A 17677-nucleotide genomic window follows, 5' to 3' on the forward strand; every position below is an offset into this window, starting at 1 on the left:
AATGTGCTTGTACTGATGAACGCCATTTTTCTGAATTAGAAAAAGGTACGTACAAAAGTCCCACCCCTTCACATGTGGTATCATTGAAAAGCCCTAAATGTCCTCTGGAGATACCAAAAGGAATTAATTCAGTAGAATGCAGGGGATGGGAGATATTCAAGTTTATAAATGTCCTCTACAGAGGACAAAAATGAACTACTGGTAGTCACGAGGGTATGCATGTGTGTGTGTGCGCATGTGTGTGTGTGTGTGTATGCGTGTGCGCGTGGGTGTGTGTGTGTGTGCCAAATTATGGCAAATTACAAAAAAGAAGAAAAAAATAACATTTCCAGTCAATTTTTGTGAGAACTCCATTCTTGCTGCCATGTTTCAGTTGCAGTGGAGCCAGTCAGGAAACGAGCTCATGAGTTCAGGAGGGAAGCCGTCTGTGAGCTGGAATGTTGTTTTTTTAGCTGTGTTGGCGACCAGCAGGTTCCTGCACCTAACTTCACAAACTGTTCCTGGTTCCTCTGTTCCTGGTGGTGGTTCTAAAGTTCAGCGGCTGCTGAACTTTAGAACCACCACTCCCACAAACCAAACATACAGGTCAACAAGGCTGTGTTTTCACTTATTTTTAATTCCTATGATGTTGCCCATGGACTTTCTGCACAAATATAAAACCATATTCCAAAAGAGATAGCTACATTTTACCTAGCTTGCATGATTTAGAATAATTTTTTTTTTGTACGTAAAATTTTTTCTTTTGTTATTATTGTTTTTAACGTGTGTATAAATGAGCTTCCCCAGAAGAGACACATAAAGGATTATTTTTCTACCTGACTTTCCAGCAGCCTGTCTCGATGGCTCTTACTAACTGTGGCTGGAACCAACAGCAGAGGAGCACCGTCTGTTCACGGTGTCCGCAGATTCACTTATTCCTGGATTTTTCAGTGAAACATAATGCCAAAAGATATTTGCTCAAAATTGGCCTGCAAACATATTTTTTCATAGAGCATATTTAAAATATCTGAAATAATAACAAAAAACCCATATTAACCCAAAGCTCCGCCTTAGCTTTTGGTCTCCAGCTTCTCCAGCAGTTAGCAAACACCTGGCGAGACCGCGGCTCTACTGACGCTCCTAAGAACGATTGGAAACAATGGATGGAGTCCAAGGAGCCCAAAAATGTTTTCCACAATCAGAGGAGCCAACACAAGTTCCAGTTTCTACTTACATGTTCTTTTCCTAAAAGATGGACTAAGTGCTTTCTGTGTCCTTTGTGGTTCTGTCCTGGACTCTCAGTTTCAAATGTCGGTAGCTTTATTGTTGAATCTGTGATGAGGCATGACAGAAATTATGGTTCTGGTTTGTTTTGATTCTGCAAATCCAGTTTTGCTTTTTGGTCAAACTGAAGCTTTTCGGTAGTGGAGCAGGGCAGGAAATGGATTTGTGCCACCACTCACACAACCCTGTCCCAAAGCTCCCAACTGCATTGATGTGTTTGTTTTTCATCCAACAAAACAACCGTTCCCCTGAGAGGGCGGCAGGGGAATGGTTTCCTTCCACAGCCAAACGACTCAGGAATTAACTTGTTTTATATCATTTCTTTTACACAAATATGTTCATTACCTTTTTATCAGGTGTGTGTGTTTTGTTTAATCTCTGCAGCTGAGAAATGTTGAAATTCTTAAGAATCCTCTCACTGCTTTTTTACAAACAAGTCTAAACTCATTTCTGATTCACTTTCTTAGAAATTTGTTTTATTTTCTGGGAACTGTTATCTCTCCTCTAAAAAACTCATGACTGCTATTTATTCCAGACAACCCGAGTTCATGAAACCAAACTTTTCTTTTAAGTTTCTTTTAATTGAACCACATTTATCCTCGGACAGTGACGTAGCACACACAGAAGGACGTGAAACCTCACTCGAATGTAAATACTACATTTCATCAGTTTTTGTCTCATAACTCAGCGGTCTGCTCACCGAAGCGCATGGAATGCACGTTCTCTGTGGGACACTTTCATTCTCTGTGAAAAAGAAATCAGGGTTGGATCAGCAGGTTAACTCCAAACAGGTTTGATTATTCTTAAGGTGATCAAAGTGTGTGTACAATCACACACATTTAAGTAGCTGTGCAAAGGTGAGCCATTTTATTGTGGAGCGCTTTGGCTCTGATGGAGAACATGGCCAATGGAAGGATTCAGCAGGAACTTGTGATCAGAGATCATATTGATGTGCTGGGAATGTTGATGATGGTTTATTAGAGTTTAGATTAACCCAGACTGATCATCCTGGATTTCTGCGCAGGACTTGAAGTAGGAGCCGTGTGGTACCGGTCCCACTTCAGCTGGAGCTGCTGACTGGTCAGACAGTCATCCTTCAGTCGAGCCATGCCAGATTTATGAGTGAAATACAAAACATCTCTATTCTGGAAATGTGCAACTTATACACATGATTCGAATAAACGTCCACATTCGCCACTCACTGTAAAAGACTCCGACACGCTGTCTGTCTTTAAACCCCAGCTGAACGCTCTGCTGTTCACACGTTTGGATCTCTTTATTTTATCTTCTATTTGGATTTTATTTGCTTTTTTTGTGAGGTGACCTTGTGTGCCCTGAAAACACCTTTTAAATAAAATGTATAATAACTATTATAAATACTTGTATTGATACAAGCAAGTTCCTGTTGCCATGGTTATTGCTTCACGTGGAGGCAGCCTTCTGGGTATCTATACTAATGTGAAAAAAACCCATCTCATCCTTGTGTCAAAACTTTTTAATGGATTCATTTCAAAATTACCGCGTTTCCATTAAGCAAATTTATTTTGAAAATATGAATTATAAGTTTACAAGCTCACCTACTCAAAAACAGATGAAGTCTGTTAAATAAATAGCTTAAAAACTGTAGATTGTGTCCTTCAGTAAAAGCTTCCACAGACTCAATTAAATGTTTGGGGGGGAAAATGTCATGATCCGTGGTTTTCTGTGTGTTTTTGAGTTTTTCAATGTGTTCCTGTTTCCCTGTGAGTCTCTGTCCTGTCCTCCCCGTTGATTGTCTCCCAGGTGTGTCTACTTACCTGATTACCCTCCATGTGTATTTAAGCCCACCTGTGTCTGTGTTCTTCGTCGGGTCCTTGTCGTTAATCAGTGTCTAAGTTCGTTGTGTCTAAATCACGTCTTGTTTCCGCTCCAGTAGAACTGTAAAGTCCTGGATAGCGTTAGCTCTCGTTTTTGTCCTGTGTATCAGTTGCTACCGGTACTTAGCTGTGTGCTAGTTTCTGCCGTCTGCCTGTTTTTGGACTGAGAGCTTCATCATTAAATTCATTATTTTCACCATAACCTGGGTTCGCTGCGTCTCTCCTCACCACCATCAACTACACCGCTCATGACAGAAAAAAGTAATTCAAGTAGGGTAATTAAACTTTTACTATTCTTTCTTTTCCCAAAATATATTTTTAGCAAACACATTTTTTGTTCCCTTACAAGAGAAGGCAAAAAAATCCACCAAAAACTCTGGGTAACACTTATTTGAAGGGGGGTGAATAAGACTGACATGACACTTTCATAAACATGAAAGTGTCATAACCAATAAATCATTACTGTTTAAACTTTACCTTTAAGAACATAAAGTTACCTAATTTTTAAAGTGCAATCAGTAATACTTTTATAACAAATTTATATCAGTAATGATTTCTTGGTTAATGTCAAGTTGTCATAACAAAGACATTTTGAATAATGTCAACTTTGTATTAAAAGTATCATGATTTACCGAATGACGCTTTATGACAACAGTCATAAATATTCATGAAGGCTTATTCATGTTCATGACAGGTGTTATGTCATGTTTATGACAGTGTCATGTCAGTCTTATTCACCCCCCTTCAAATAAAGTGTTACCAAACTCTGTAACTCAGGTTAGTGGAGCCGTCCTGTGTCCTCATGGTTGTATTTAAGTCTGCAGGCGTTCCGTCTGCAGAAATGTTTCCCAAAATAGTAAGTAAATGAAAAAAAGGGAAAAGTTAGAAAAAAAATCCCTTTAACATACTGCCAGAAACACACTGCAGTTTGTTCACATCATAATATTCTCCAAGATATGAATGGAATATCTTGTGCTTAATGTGTGTGTGTGTGTGTGTGTGTGTGCATAGTTGTTTGTCCTGTGTGTCTCTGTGTTGCCCTGCGACAAAACGGCGACCTGTCCAGGATGACCCCGCCTCTTGCCCGGAATGTTAGCTGGAGATAGGCACCAGCACCTCCTGACCTCACTAAGGGACAAGGGTGTTAGAAAATGGATGGATGGATTTGTTTATGTATTTATTTTAAAGTAAAAGCTCGTCCAGTCGGTCCCTCTCCTGTTAACCTCCTCTGGAGCTCCACGGTAGTTTGGGCTTTTGCTTCAAAAAGCTTTTCATCCGCTAAAAGTGCTTTTTTTTTTGGTCTGATACTAATGTTTGTTTGATGATCTGAAATGATTAAGTGTGGCAAATAGGCAAACAGAGTGAAATCCAAAAACTACAAGAATCCATAAAATCACAGATGAGCTACAGTGGATTTGTAGGCTCCATCTACAAATCCACCGCTCTTGACTGAGCTCTTGACTGAGCAGAGGTATTTCACTTCCCACACTGTGACTTCGTGTGGAATTGCAGACGGTTTAGACAATAATAATGGGTGTACAGAGTTTAATATAATGGTTTACTTTGACTGAGCAGCTGGTCCTCATTGATGTCACTGTACATGGAATGGAAACACCGACTCCCAAGAGATGAAGTGTGTGTACGTGTCCGTGTCCGGTTTGGTAGTCAGTAGGAAAGAGGAATGTTCCTGGCATGGCTGTGCCCAGTCTGAAGTTCACCACAGAGGAGGCTCCTGCTGTGCAGAAACAGCATTTCAGAAAATTTGCCTGATTTCATTTTGACTTTGTGAATTTAGGGACCACACACTGTAACATCCCAACACGTCAACATACCAGTGCAGAGGGTGGAGCTGTGGGTGGAGCTGCCTCCTGTCTGTAGATTAAGATCGGAACATGAGAACGCTGAGGTGAATGTGTTTTGGCAGTAGAGGGTAGAGGTCAAAGTACCACAGTAATAGTGGACATGCTATTGAAGATTGATTTCACCAGATAACATTGTTTCTGTCTGTTAGACTGAACAAAAAAACCCTACCATTATCACTGCTCCCAACATGATTAGTAAGTGTTTACTTACATTAACGGTGTTTGCAGTGATTTCCTCTGTTTTCACTCATTTCGGAGAACATTTCTGCTGTTATTGCATGTCGGTTTTTCTGATATGCATCACTGTAAATGTCTTAATGTTCACATGCACATTATAGACATTTCTTTTTAATTACATTCTAATCTTGCACAGTATATTACCATTATTATAGTTTGTCTATTTTTTTAAATACATTTTCAACACTTTTGGAACTTTTTTGTGAACCTCCACATCCTGATGATGCTGTTGCTCCTGAATGTCCGCTCTGACACAACAAAAGGCTGTTTCTATTGTACTCTTAAATGCAGTTCATTTCTTTAAACCAATTTAAATGTAAGTTTCAAACAGAAAAAACACAAATCAACACCGTAATTTCAATCAGTTATTTTCCATGATTTAAGTAGTTTATATTTTTAGGAAGACACTGAACGGGAAACACGTTATCCCAATCTGAACGGAAAGCCATGGTACTTAAAGGTATTTTTCTTACATATCTGTTTAAATTATTAACATAGCCTGTCAGGAATGCTAAGACTACTTAGCATGTATGTTGATGACGGCAGATAAACTTTTTTTTTCTGGAGCATTAAGCTTTTTCTCTGCCATCAACACATTTAGCAACACATACACGAAGATGATTGACAGCGCTAAAACCCCCGGCTTGTTTTTCTTTCACAGATAATCTGTCTCTTATTGTACTGTCACTACAGGTTTTCCATGGTATTAACAATTATAGAAAAAAAAACATTATTTTTGTAAAAGTTACATTCTTCAGCTTTTAAAGGCCGGGGGGACGGAAATGGCTTTCGAGACCTTAGGACGCATGACCTGGAAAGCTCTGATTTCTCATCATGCGATCTAACAAGGAAATGTTCTGGACAAAGATTTACTCAAGGAGAACAAAACCCAGATCAGTTTCTTACACAACCTGTGGTTTCTAGAAACAAAACAGCAGAGCAGCAGAGGAAGCGTCTGAGCCGTGCGTGCAGCAGAAAACAGAAGTCAGTCACTCTAACACCCAAAGACAAGACTTACTTGCTGATCATGCAGATCTTACCGACCTGCATATGTCAGCATTACAAGAAAAGGCTTGTAATAAAGCTTATTGGTCCTTATATGACCTTATTGGTCAGAACCAAAGTCTGGCTTCATACACACACAGTTAGCCGACTTGCCTGACACATCTGTCTCCTAGTGACAAAGACCACTGCTCACTAATGTGCACCACAAATCTATTCGATAAAACAATACTCAGATTGATCTGTGATTTCTGCAGTGAAGCCACAAGAATTACAGCTCTCAGTTGGAAACAGATGGTGTCGTTGACAGAAACACTGATGCAATGCTTGTATAAATGCTAAACACGCTTCCCTGCCAACGATTTCTGAGTAGGTTACTTGTTGTGTCTACCACTAAGTGGTGTGCGAGGATAGTACTGATTGTAGAGAGAAGAAGAGCTAAGATGGAGGAAAGAAATACCTGACGTTGCTGTACTGCTGAGCAAGTTAAGAATAAACACTGTTAAGAAGAGTTCTTTGTCTTGTCATGCTTCTACCTCGTCCTGGCTTCCAAACATAACATTCCTGTCAAATTTAATTTGTTCGAGAACCCTGAGATGTTTATACAGAGTTACGTTTGCATGGACCACCTTACCAAAAAGTATGTGCTGACCTGTGCTGCCTGGATTTCTGTATTCGTCATTAAAGCCATCATTTTGCACTCAACTGTCCTCACCACCACAGAACTCCACTTCACGGCACAAGGGATTCGTCTGCAGAAATGGAAATGGCGTCGCCCAGTACATTCAACGTTCAAGACGAGGATTATTTTCAGAAGGAGAAAAGGTGGATGGAAGGACCAAATTACCACACCAATACAACACACACATACACACATATTTTTACTCAAGTAAAAGCAAAAAAAAAAAATAAAAATATTTGGTAAAACGGCGACCCTTTACTGAGTAAACATCAAAACAAAAACCGTTCCATATTTAAAAACTGCATCATCAAACTCATCCAAATATAAAGTTGTGGGGAAATTCTGGAATTTTAAGAAAAGTATAGAAAATAATTCATAATTACAAAACAGTAAAATCAAGCATACCTGGCTGTAGCTATGTTAACCTTTGACCTGCCTCAGTGGCCAATCTGTGGTTTGGATTAACCCTTGTGTGTGCGGGAACTGTGGCAAACTGTTGAGTATTGCAGTCGTTCACTGTTGTGTCCCTTTATACAATAAAGCTAAAAGAAAGGTATTGAGTTTCGGAAAAATAGCGAAAAAAACACGTATGACTTTTGCCTTGAAGAGCTCCAGTGACTTCTGTGTTGGTCAGACAAACTCAAGACATGACTTAAATGAAAGCCAAGAATGTTCTCTTTAAGATGGCACCAAACATTGTATTAAACCATGTGACAAATATCTATACCATGAACCTAAACCAGACATACCCCAGTCTCAAAAAACAGAATTTATCCAAAGGGGTAGCTTACTTCATGAGCTAAAAGCTTTTGGAAAGGCTATCAGACCAAAATATTAACTAGAGACATGCATCCAAAAAAATTGGTCTGGCTCATGGACTAAAATGTATCACGTTTTCATATTTTTATTTAGAAAAGAATCTGATCACCATCAGGTTTCTGTCCTTCTGCCTCAACAATCGTTTGTCTGTAAAACTTAATACACTGAAGCATTTTGACAAAAAAGTTAAGTCCAAAGAAGTGTCAGTAGATTTGTACGGCATGTCACATGAGATTTATTTTCTTATACAAGACTGTCAGTGTGTGGGGAGGGGGTGTCAGCTACCAAGGAGGAAATTCCTACCACAGACCTCAATACATGTGAAAACTGTTTCTGTACTTCTATGTAACTGTATCCATCCAGTGAAAATAGTGCAGGTATTATTCCTAATATGTGGATTACATAAATATGAATCAAATTACCTGATTTAGAGTAAATATTTGCCGATTTGTAGCTGTAACCGCCAGCTAACCAGAGCAGTTGAGTTTTTACCATCTATCATGAAATGTGGTGTAGAGTGGTGAGGATGGACCGAGGCTGTCCAAAGAAAACCAAAAACAACCCAACAATAAGGCAAAGAGCTCAGACACTGGCAGCAACTAGTGGACTAACTCGATTGAACAAGGGCAGAGTAGACGACTTACGACTTTAGACTAGGATGGCAGGGAAACACAGTCACAGTCAACAGGGAAACACAGTCACAGTCAACAGGGAAACACAGTCACAGTCAACAGGGAGATAATCATGGAAAACAAAGGACAGCTATAAACTATCAAGGCGTAGATGAGACAACACAGGAACCTGTTAGAGATTTTTTGGTATTATCATTTTGTTATTACTTTAGTTCATATTCAGTCTAATGTTAATCAATAGTTAATCAACATTCAGTATTATTGTGATTTTCAGTTTAAAGTGTTCTCTTCCTTAGGTGTGTATAAACTGACCTGGAGGTCACATCTGCCTGTTCGTCTTCATGTGAAACAGTTAACTGTGTGTTTCCCAGACCTTAAATTATGTTTCCACAGGTGCCTCCTTATCAACCAGAATACTCCCTACCTTAGAAACTGTCTGTGTGCAGTAGTATTTTGTCTCTGTTGTCTTCCTTACCTATCCCCCCTCTTTTTGCTTGATAATAAAAGACAAGCTATAACCAAAGGTCTTTAGAACGCTCAGTGAACAGCTCGGAGGAGCAGTTTTCTGAGACTTCTCCTTTTGCAAAAGCTTGGTCATAAAATTCATATGCATTGTCTGTGGTTCTTTTAATGAAGGTTTGAAAGGAAAAAATACCCATCAGAACCAATTAACACACAGAAAACCAAATCCTCACACTATCTGAGTTTGCACAAAATTAATCTGTGATGAGTTCTTCTGTCAGTCCCAGTGACCTAATTATCCAGTTCAGCATTCAGTAACGTGGAAATTCCACTTTATTATCTCACTCCCGCTCCCCTCATTGTTTATGAGTTTCTATATCAACATATCTGCATGTCATTTCCCTTGGACTTCCCATAAAGCACAGCAAGTCCCATTGTCGTGAGCTTATAGCTGGCTGCTGGATTAAAGCAGAAAAAACAGAAAACTCCTCTCTGTGTTTCTGAATCCTGGTCTGAACATGTGAGCTGGTCCTGAAGTCCAGCTTGTCTCATATGAGGCCTAACGTGACACTTTGTCTCCGACTGCTTTCCTCTCCTGCTTCCTGAGCCCGGCTCAGTCAATGCCCTGTCCCCTTATCCGCATGCAAGGGCTTCACAAAGTGAAGATTAGATGTAAACTGTTGCCATTACCGTCTAACTTTATACCAGTAATATGGGGTTTTCATCTTCCATTTTATTAAACCCTTAACTGCCACCCGGGAAATGCTTATGTGTTATCCAATGGACACCAGTGACCTCATGACGGCTAATGGGGCCAAACTGATTTTTATTATTATTTGACTGAACGCAACTGAATTAAACAAATTTGCTAAATGGAAACACGCCAATTTACAAAAAAAAAAAAAAAAAAAAAAACTAGGATAATGTGGTTTTTCAAATATAATAGATGTATTTTGCTGAACTGCAATGGTGATCAACAGACGGATGTTGCTACAGGCAGAAACGACAAAGAAGACAACAGGAAGTGGTCGGAGGATGATGGATTGTGTGTGTTTTTCAGACAATGTGCAACGCTCACAGCATCAAACACTTCATAAAGATTTGTGTGGATTCAACACGTCATTTCAACGCGTCGAATCCACAAGTCATACATAAAATCACCGAGAACAATTTCCCAAGTAGGCTGGGCTTGTCGCTCCAACGCTGAGATGAGACGCCAACATCTCCTCTGGTTGGCTGATAGATGATGAGTGCTAGCGCCATGGCTGAATATATCAAGTAACGTTTTACGTGCTGTGATTTTTAATGATTTATTGCAAAATTGCGTTTTTTCAACATTTGTAATTGAATCGCAGCCACAGATACCACTGGAGTTTTAATTTCACTTTGGGATCATTAAAGTAATTTTGAATTTTAATACATCCCATGTTGTACCGTATATGTTTTGGGGTTTTTTTTTTTTGCCTTATTGTTAATGGTAAATTGATTATTACATCAATTTAATTATGTCAGAAACATTTAATCTCTAAATTGAGATTAAATGTTTCTAACATAATTACCACCATGCTTAAATTCATCACTGTTATCAAAAATCATTAAGTATTTTTACAGTAAAATCAAAATAAGTAGCATAAATCAGTGTTTCTGCATCATGGATATCATCCACCCGCAATATTTTATTTTTATCTGTTCTGCTAGTCACATATTGGACTTCAGACTCAGAACATCTTCTGTGCTAAATTACATCTATTTCCTGTATAAATTAATGCAAAAAAAAAAAAAAAAGATTTGCAAAGACAACAGAAAAGCTTGTAGACTTAAAATATTGTATAAACCTTTTCAGGAAACTGGTATCAACTGTCAAGAGACAAATTCAGGCCAACCAACTATATCTCCAGTCTCACCATCAGCAAACAAATCCAACAATTTGCCCCTGACTCATCGTTACGCCAACATTCCAAGCCTTTTGTTTTTGTCACATTAGTATTCACAACCCAAGGTCCAGTTCACAGCAGAATTGGGAAACTTCAGCACTTTTACATGAGCATGAGGAATGTGTTCTTATGCACAAGCTTTAAGTTAAAAAAAAAAGAGGGAAAACTTATAAGACTTGTCTCAAGGTGGTAAAAAGCAGGAAGGGAAGAATCCAGCATTGAACAGCAAAAACCAGCAGCTTGTAAACTGAAGCAGGAGTTGAAAATGACAAAGGAAGCAAACAAGAGGAAATGTGGAACAGCTGTCACAAAGTGAAAGTGGGGAAACTGAGGGGAGAGACTAATCAACCCAACGGGAAATGAACCAGGAGTTAAAGATCACACAGGAGGGAAGGGTTGGCAATAAACTAAGAGACGTAAACTCAAACAAGAAACCGAACATACAAGGGGGAAATTAAGGAGCTATGAGTGAGTATTAGGGCCGTTGTAGATAGAAAAGAAAGAGAAGTAAAAACTCAGAAATGTTGAGATTTGATTTCAAAGTTTCTAGAAAAAAACACTTGGAAATTCCAGAGTTTTAAAGTAAAAAGTCTTTAGAGTTTTTTCTCTAAAAAAATGTTCTGAATTTAATCTTAAAATTTCTGAGTTTTTTTCAAGCAAGTTTTCAACTCTACCAACTCCTAAATTTCAAAGATTTTTCCCCCCATTCAAATTTCTGATTTTTTTTGTTTTTTTTGGCCTTAAATGGACTCCTCCACTGTTTTCTGCCTACATCGGCGCCAAACACGGCATCACAGTAAACACCATCAACAATTCATTTGCTCAGGAAATTGACATCAACAAACTGACCTGACCACTGAAAACCACTTTTCTGAGGAAGACCCAACAAAGACTCTTCTTCCTCAGGAAACTATAGAATCATTCTGTCCACCTTCCATCCTCTCTGCCCCCCCTGCAGACACACCACACCCTTATACTGCACCCTGAGGATTGATTGAGACTTTATTTATTTATTCATCACTGAGGGTGCCACTCCAATTTCATCATATTCTGGGAACATAATGACAAATAAAAATCTTATGTCTTTGGAATCAGCTTTGAAATGTCATCACCAACCTGGAGTCATGCCCAGGTCTCATATCTAATGCTGATGACTCAGGCAGTCTAAGCGGATCGTCAGTGCACAGCTTAAAAACTGACCGTCAAACACAAACACCGGCTGCAGCAGCAAAACAGCAGGAGTGTAAGTATTTACTGGAGATTTGAAAGCAGATTGTAAAACAGATTCATCAAACGGTTGCAGAGTAGCAGGAGCTAATGGGAAGATCAAGGACAAGTCAATGTGTAAGTTAAGCAATTGTACCACCTATGGCTCGGCAGGAGATGAGGAATTTGGTGCTCTATGTTTTTCATTAATTTTTCTGTTTATTTGTACATCCATCCATCCATTATCTAAACCCATGAAGGATAAGCAGTCATGAGGCAAGAGGGGAGGGTTACACCCTCCACTGGCTTACTGAATATTTTAATAATCACTGCTTTGCTGTTAATTTTTTTTTATGTGACCCATTGTTGGTTATAGTTTTATTTATTATTGGTCTCATAAAATGCCCAGGACTTTACTGTATGTACATATTCTCAACATGTAATTTGACACCTCAAACCCACATTACTTTTAGGAATAGATTTACTACATTTTATGTTTTACTGTCACTTGAGTCACATTAATATGAAGTACCAATACTCTTAATTGAGTTGAAAGTCTGAATGCTCTGCCCAATGTGAGCAACTTCAATAAATGCAGAGTAAGTCTGCGTTAATCATAAAAGCACCAGACACAGTTTGTGTCGAAGTGAGACTTCCTGTTTGTACACCAGCTTTGTTGTTCGGACGTTTTCTACCTGCTGAAACAAAGATTGTCACCTGAAGTGGTTTGCCCTGTTCTAACATACATGACCTGCTCTGTCAGTTTCTTAACTTTTAGCGCAAAAAATTGATTGGAAAAGTTTTTTTTCTGCCTGATTTTATCTTTTAATTATTTGTAAGGATTTTTTAAAATATTTTCTTCTTTAAAACACCAGAGTTTGAAAATAAAATTTAAATTTTCTCCATCTGACGATCTGTTACTGTCTGAGTAGCTGAGTCGCCTTTTTTTATAGAATACTTTTACTTTTACTTGATTACATCTTTTGTACTGTTACTTTTACTTTTAATTTCTGGTGTCCTCTGCCCACCTCCCCATCCTCTAATGTTAATGAAGCCTCCAGGCCTTTATGTAAAAATACCCGTTTCTTTCACTCTATCGGCTCATTTTGATATAAAAAGAAGAAGAAAGAAATCAGGATTTAAACCTGAGATCAGCACCACAGATAAACACAAACCTTCTATTTAATTACATTTTAGATTTTTTTAAAATATAAAATATTTTTTTTCTGTTCCACTAACTAAAAACTGCGTCAAAGCGCCTTCCTCTCCAACCCCCCAAAAGAAATACCACGAAGTATTTGTAAAGAGATAACAAAATAGCTGAATCATGAACAAGTATTTCCATTTTTAGAAACATAATAATAACCACTGCCACCAAAAGATCATGATCCCGTTTTCTGCAGCAGGAAAAAAAAATGAAACATGGAATCGATCAACATGTTTAACAGAAGTTTACAAACACATGTCTCATTAATCGCTTCCACTAGCTGCTCATTTCCCCGCTGCTCCCTGCAGAGCGAAACGTCCAAAGTCACACCGTGTGTGGGCTGCTTACAGAGCAGAAGTACGTTTCTGTAGTTTCATGCAAAACAAATGTTCAGTCTAACTCGCATTTGCTAGATGCAGGCATCTTCTTGTTTTTCCAAACTATTATTATTGTTATTATGTATCCAATCCTACAAACACGCGCATACAGAAAATTTTCAGAATCTCTCCAGAACATAACCATCACTTACCACAGATAAAGAAGCGGATCGATGTCGTAAAGTTTCTCTGCTTCCAGACTTTCCGATCAGTCACGTTTCATAGAAAACATTCAGAATCCAGGGGAGCCTGCTGTGCTGCAGCCCGCAGTCCGCAGTCCGCAGTCTGCTCCGCCTCACTGACACGCCTACACTTTCTCCTTTAGTAAATCACATCTTTATTTTCACTTTCGATGCGAAACGTATCCTCCTCCAAGCAGTGGCGCAAAAAGGGGGTATGCAGCGCATGCAACGCATAGGGGCGCAGCACCAGAGGGGGCGTCAAAACCCCGTCTGGAGGGGGCGACGCGCCGATTATGTTTTCCCATACACTTCAGTGCGCCTTACGCTCCTTCACCTCGCGCATGTGACGTGGTAAATGTAGGGAGTTTTACACTTCACGTAACTTCGTCTCGGGGGTGGCGGGGGGAGCGAGCGTATGTTTTCCACGCTCCTTCAACCTTCCTCCGGGTGAGAGGGGGAGATGGGGGGGCGCCGACTTATGTTTTCGCATCCACCTGAATAATAGTTGCGCCACTGCCTCCAAGCATGATGTCATCCTGGACTTTCCGAAGGGGGCTGGGGGGGAATGCTCCATCGCAAATAGCAAACAAATGACGGAGCTGAAGGCCCCGCTGCATGCGGAGAGGCAGAGAGTTTCCCACTGGAAAAACACAACGAGTCTGATAAGAAGAAGAAAAGAAACACGATACATTAAATGTTCATTTATCTGAAGTTGAGAAAAGGAAGGAAATTCACCTCTAGTCATTTTAGCAGCATTTAAATAGGGGTGCTCCAATTGGAGTAATTAGAGTAGAGAATAGTGATACTTTGACATCTTTTTACTTAAGTAAAAGTAAAAAGTGGCCATCCAAGAAATTACTCAAGTAAGAGTAAAGAAGTATTTGGTAAAAAAAAAAAAAAAAAATCTACTCCAGCAACTGAGTAACTGATCAAATTATCAATCAATATTTTAAAATGACATCATCAGACGGACCAAAATATAAAGTTAAGTGGAAATTTTGGCATTTTAAGGACCAAAATTGCAATAATTCATATAAGTGAGGAAAAAAAATTTAATAAATATAAATATAAAATTTTCACTTAATTCTTTTGCTTTTGCTATGACAACTTACTTTTTTGTGTTCATTTAACTCAAAACTTACAAATCTTTAACCTAATGGAACTTTTCACTTTGACTTTACTTAAAACATTTGAGTTCAATGCCAGTTTATGTCTGACCAACTCAATTTATTATGATCATCCAACTCAATTCACTAAGTCCTTCCATCTCAATTTGCTAAGTTTTTATAATTTAATTCATAAGGGGGTTTAACATGACAAATTTAAGTCACTCTTACTCAAATCATTTATTTTGTTCTAATAAACATTTAAAGTCTCTTTGACTTAATTCTACAGGAAGTCAACCCAAACTTTTAAATAGTTCCAACCTAAATATTTTGGGTTGGAAAAATATTTGTAAACTTTCTTAGTTTGCAGCCTAATACTCTTTTTACAGTGTCCTCTAAATACACTCTAACTTAAAAGTTACAAATCTTTTCCTTAAAGGATCTTTTTACTTTGACTTTACTTGAAATAATTAAGTTCAATACCATATTTGTATCCCACGTCTGACACCATGACTCAAGCTAACCAGGAACAGATTCCCTGGTAAGCGACCGTGGCTCTGTGGTAGAGTTGTGGTCTTGTGATCAGAAGGTTGTAGGTTTGATTCCAGTTTCCTCCTCCCTGTCGATGTGGGCACTTAACCGATCGGTGTATGAATGGGTGAATGTGACTCTAGTGTGAAGTGCTTTGACTAGAAAAGCGCTATAGTTCAGTCCATTTACCATTTTTTTAAAGTAAACTAAATGATTTGAGTAAGACTGACTTAAATCTGTTATCTTAAACATACTTAATAAATTTGTTAAAAAAAATTAGCAAATTGAGTTGGATGATAATATATTGCATTGGTTAAACTTAATAAATTAAGTTGAATAAACTTAATTGAATTGCTTGTTACTCATAGAAGCAATTCAATTAAGTCGGTTCAACTATTTTCTTTTTACAGTGCAGTTTCTTTCAATTTAAAACGCTTACAAAACTTTAAGAAAAACTGCAGCTGTGTGTCTATGTCTGGTGAATGTTTGGTTGAAACATGTTTGTTCTTCATTCAACGGATCGATCCAGAAATTTTACTCAAGTTAGAGTTGAGATGCTTCAAAATAAAATCTTTTTATATATACCAGGGTACTTTTAAAATTCAATAAAGTTTAATTTTTGGGCTTTATTTTGTTAATATAGAGGTTTCTGACTTAGTCAAGAAATGTTTTATACGATCAACAAAATTTATGTGTTGCTTTTATGCGCTTAAAATCATAATGTGGTTGGTGGAAACCTCAACGCCGTATGGATAAAATCAGGCAGGATGAAACACGAGGAGAATGCAAGCAAATACTGGAAGAAGTGAGAGAGAGAGAGAGAGAGAGAGAGGGAGAGAGAGAGAGAGAGAGGGAGAGAGAAAGAGGGAGAGAATGTGTCACAGGGGATGGGACATGAATCTAACTCTAAAGATGAACTAAACCTAAGAGACACAATTGAACTAGAGCATCAAGAAGTAGACATAATCAACTAAAATGACTAAGAAAAGACTGAACTAAATGAAAACTGAAACATGCTGATCTAAAAACAAGAAGAGGAACAAACAGAAATAACAAAACCACATAGCAATTCAAAGAACCCAACATCCTGATAACTTCCCCTGTAAATCTGGTTCTAAATATTATTTCCAGATTAATCCGATTGCAGAAGCGATATAATTAAAAAAAAAATTCAACATTAAGTAATGTGTTTCATGGAATTATGAAAACTGAATTTGGAAAAAGGAAATGAACCTGGACTGTGTTTTTACTGTGGTTGTTTCGATGTTAATCCTGCAGCACTTTAAGTTCCGTTGATGTATTTTGTAAAAAAGAAAAAAGAAAAAAAGTGTTTCGGAACTTTCAGGCTGACTGTTGATAAAAATCGGCTATAATGTTTTATCTGTAGAAAATAAAAGATGTAATAAACAAAGTTGGTGAAGTTTAAGTTCAATTTATTCTAAATTTAGAAGATTGCTTATATAAAAATAGAGCAGCTCAGAGTCACAGGTAAACAGTTGTGTGGTTTTCTCATATGAATTAAACATTTTTATACAGTCTGTGCTCCTCTCAAGTTGTTTTACCTTCAACTAAATCCAAAAATCAGATTGGGAAATAAAGTTTTTATTTTTATTTATTTATTTTTAATCTTCACACACTGCAACACAAAATGTTCAAAGTGTATGAATATTCATGCCGTCGCTGTATATTGTTAGCAAATGTTAGTCTAGTTTTCCATTTATTGTCATAATTGCATTGAAAACGTTGCATTTTCTTGACTTGTGTTTCTGTTTTGAGAGGATGGCTGATGAGGAAGATATTAATGTTATTCATCGCAAAGAGAAAAATGGTTAAATCTTTCTGTTTTCCATCTTATTACTGGAAAATGGCTTTATTGAGCAGAGAGCTGTCTGGGAGTGTTTGCCAGTGCTGGCAGAGACACAGGTGGAAAAGAGGCTCCATTTGACTCTTATTTTAAATGATTTTGCACAACTGTTCCATGAGCTCCCTGTAAACTACAATACCTCTCTATTCATCCTTTCTGGTTCAGCTGTTTTTGACCTTGCTGACAGTCCAACAAAATGGTTTCTTTCTCTCTTTCTTCTGATCTTATCCTGGATGGCGGTTCAAACGCTCACTAGATCTAAAAGTGTTCCTGCAGGCTGACTGCCCTCTTTATTGTAGCTACTCGGGTTGCTGCTATATTTGTAGCTGTCATCAAGCACATTGCTGATGATATCCTGTTGGTTTGAGATCCGTGTCGAACTCCTTTCAGGACTAAAAAATGGCCAAGGCAGCAAAACCAAGCCCACCAAAAAAAAGAATTGCTAAAATATATAT

The 17677-nt window shown here is 38.1% G+C and overlaps 1 protein-coding gene across 5 annotated transcripts in view; it reads right to left on the reverse strand.

Moving 5' to 3' along the window:
- LOC103131636 (salivary glue protein Sgs-3-like) overlaps positions 1-13892 on the reverse strand; it is a 31391-nt gene extending 17499 nt beyond the window's left edge. For 2 of the 5 annotated variants that reach the window (XM_016666792.1, XM_007543323.2), the window contains exon 1: positions 13692-13892. The gene's annotated coding sequence lies outside the window, so the exon portion shown is untranslated. Of the gene's footprint in view, positions 1-815; positions 2173-4681; positions 4992-13691 lie in introns of those variants that run through there. The other 3 variants (XM_007543330.2, XM_016666791.1, XM_007543327.2) reach the window with 3 other exon arrangements.
- Between the last annotated feature and the right edge of the window lie 3785 nt (positions 13893-17677).

Source organism: Poecilia formosa, unplaced genomic scaffold (genome assembly GCF_000485575.1).
Source record: "Poecilia formosa unplaced genomic scaffold, Poecilia_formosa-5.1.2 Scaffold799, whole genome shotgun sequence".
Taxonomy (NCBI): domain Eukaryota; kingdom Metazoa; phylum Chordata; class Actinopteri; order Cyprinodontiformes; family Poeciliidae; genus Poecilia; species Poecilia formosa.